Genomic DNA, 2,596 nt, shown 5'->3' on the forward strand with positions numbered 1-2,596 from the left:
AATTTTTAGAATTAATTTTGAACTGATATAAGTTTAAAAATTGTTAACATCCAACACTTTTGTCCTCTATCTATGCTTTTTTTTTCTTCCTTTTTAATTTCATCACATGCACTGTCATATAAAAATATTAATAAAACATTAGCTTTATAAAAATTTATTAAAACCTATTAGATTTGTTGTATTAAATGTATCACTTTCACCCTTCACCTTTTCTGTTCTTTTTTCTCTCGTCCTCTATGGTGTAGATTGATGATGGCTATATATAATAATATCTGATTTCGCTATCTGCCACACCATTTTCACACTCACTCACTCACCTTACCTTAGCATGTGAATCATGGAATACCCTCCATCATATAGCTTCGCTTCCTCTTCTCACTCCTCCCACCATCAACCACCCTCAACATCCCTCTCTTCACAGCGCAGCCTTATCTCAGTTCCATCTCTCAACCCTTCCACCACCACCGCCGCCGCCGCCACCTTCCACCAGTGCCTCACCACCCTCAAGGGCCACACCTCCCACATCTCCTCCCTAACCCTCTCCGGCAAATTCCTTTACACGGGCTCCTCCGACAGGGAAATCAGGTCCTGGAACCGCACCCCTCTCAGCTCCCACCCTCAAAACACCATTCTCGCCGGAAACGGCGCCGTTAAGTCCTTGATTATTCAATCCAACAAACTCTTCAGCGCCCACCAAGACCACAAAATCCGCGTCTGGAAAATCAGCGACACCAAACACGAACATGACGTTGACGAGCATAAAAAATACACGCACGTGGCCACACTCCCCACTCTCGGAGACCGCGCTTCGAAGGTTCTGATCCCGAAGAACCATGTCCAAATCCGAAGGCATAAGAAGTGCACGTGGGTTCATCACGTGGACACCGTGTCCGCGCTCGCCCTGTCGAAAGACGGGACCTTGCTGTACTCCGTTTCGTGGGACAGGAGCATAAAAATGTGGAGAACGAAGGACTTCGCGTGTGTGGAGTCTGTGACGAACGCACACGACGACGCCATAAACGCGGTGGCGGTTTCTTACGACGGGCGCGTGTACACGGGATCAGCAGACAAGAGAATCAAGGTGTGGAGGAAGGAGGAAGGGGAAAGAAAACACACGCTGGTGGAGTGTTTGGAGAAGCACAATTCCGGGGTGAATGCTTTGGCTCTGAGCAGTGACGAGAGGCATTTGTATTCGGGTGCATGCGATAGATCGGTGTTGGTTTGGGAGAAAAAGGGAGAGAGAATGGGGTTGGTGGGTGCGTTGAGGGGCCATACAAAATCCATTTTGTGTTTGGCTGTTGCGGGTGATTTGGTGTGCAGTGGCTCTGCTGATAAAACGATAAGAATTTGGCGAGGCTTTCATGCACAGTATTCTTGTTTAGCTGTTTTGGAAGGACACGGTGGTTCGATCAAGTGTTTAACTGCCGTGCTTGACCACTGTAACCCGTCGCACTCCCAGACATCTTTTCTTGTCTACAGTGGCGGTTTGGACTGCGACATTAAGGTTTGGCAGATTTTGGTTCCTTCTATCTGAATCATAGGACCCATGATCCTGTTCCTTCTGTTTTGTAAAGGGCAATTTAGCCTTTTTGTTTTGTTCACCCTAATTTTTTGTTGATCATATGAACTGTATACGATCTCTCCCCTTTGCCCCTCCTTTGACTAAAAGATGTTTGTGTTGTGTGTGGAAATAAATAAAGCCAAATATTTTATTGAGCTGGCCATTGTTCGGCCGACAATAATTTGATATCTGTTTCAGTTTTGACTTCGTTAAGCGGCACATTAGTATATACTCTCACTATTATTGTGAAGTGACGTAAGTTGTTTTAATGTGTTAAGCAGATCACTCTCAATTTGGGTTAGACCCCTGAAACACCAGAAATTATCAAGTGCCATGACATTATATTATTATTATTATTACTATTATCTCTGCTAATTTACATTATTTCATTACACATGTTCCATTTTTTATATTTTAAATTTTAATATTAACTCAAATTCTAAATTAGTAGTTAACACACATATATATATATATAATAATAATATATTTATTGAATTAAAGATATATAATGAGAATATATATATATATATATATATGTATATATATAATGTATAGTCAATTGAATTTACAAATATCATGAAATTATAAATAAATAAAATTCTTTTAATATTTTAATTAATTATAAGGAAAATAACTTTTTGATTACTAAATTTTAATAATTTTTTATCAATACTAAATTTTGACAATTTTCTCTGAAATTGTACCGAAGTCTTGAATTTTACTATTTAGAAGCATAATCTTTAAAATCACTTGTATTAAAGTTAATTTAGCAGGAAATAATTAAATAATCAGTTTAGACAACTTAGATATTGGACTTCGTACTATAACTATAGTAAAAAAAGGTACATTTAGCACCAAATATAACCATTAATAAAAACTGTAACTATGATTATTTTATTTATGAAGCTAAAACTTTTCAATAAGTTAACAAGCTTAAGTCATCAGTTGTTTTATAAGTGTATAGTTGAAACTTGAAGAACTTAACCCTTAGCTTTGAAAGCTTTTGCTTTTAACATACTTGGGATAATCCATACA

The 2,596-nt window shown here is 38.4% G+C and overlaps 1 pseudogene; it reads left to right on the forward strand.

Moving 5' to 3' along the window:
* Positions 1–271: 271 nt before the first annotated feature.
* On the forward strand, positions 272–1,758 carry LOC114196302 (protein JINGUBANG pseudogene; annotated as a pseudogene).
* The last annotated feature ends 838 nt before the right edge of the window (positions 1,759–2,596 follow it).

The sequence above is a fragment of the Vigna unguiculata genome, chromosome 9 (assembly GCF_037176805.1).
Source record: "Vigna unguiculata cultivar grain cowpea cultivar isolate G323 ecotype 2 chromosome 9, ASM3717680v1, whole genome shotgun sequence".
Lineage (NCBI taxonomy): Eukaryota > Viridiplantae > Streptophyta > Magnoliopsida > Fabales > Fabaceae > Vigna > Vigna unguiculata.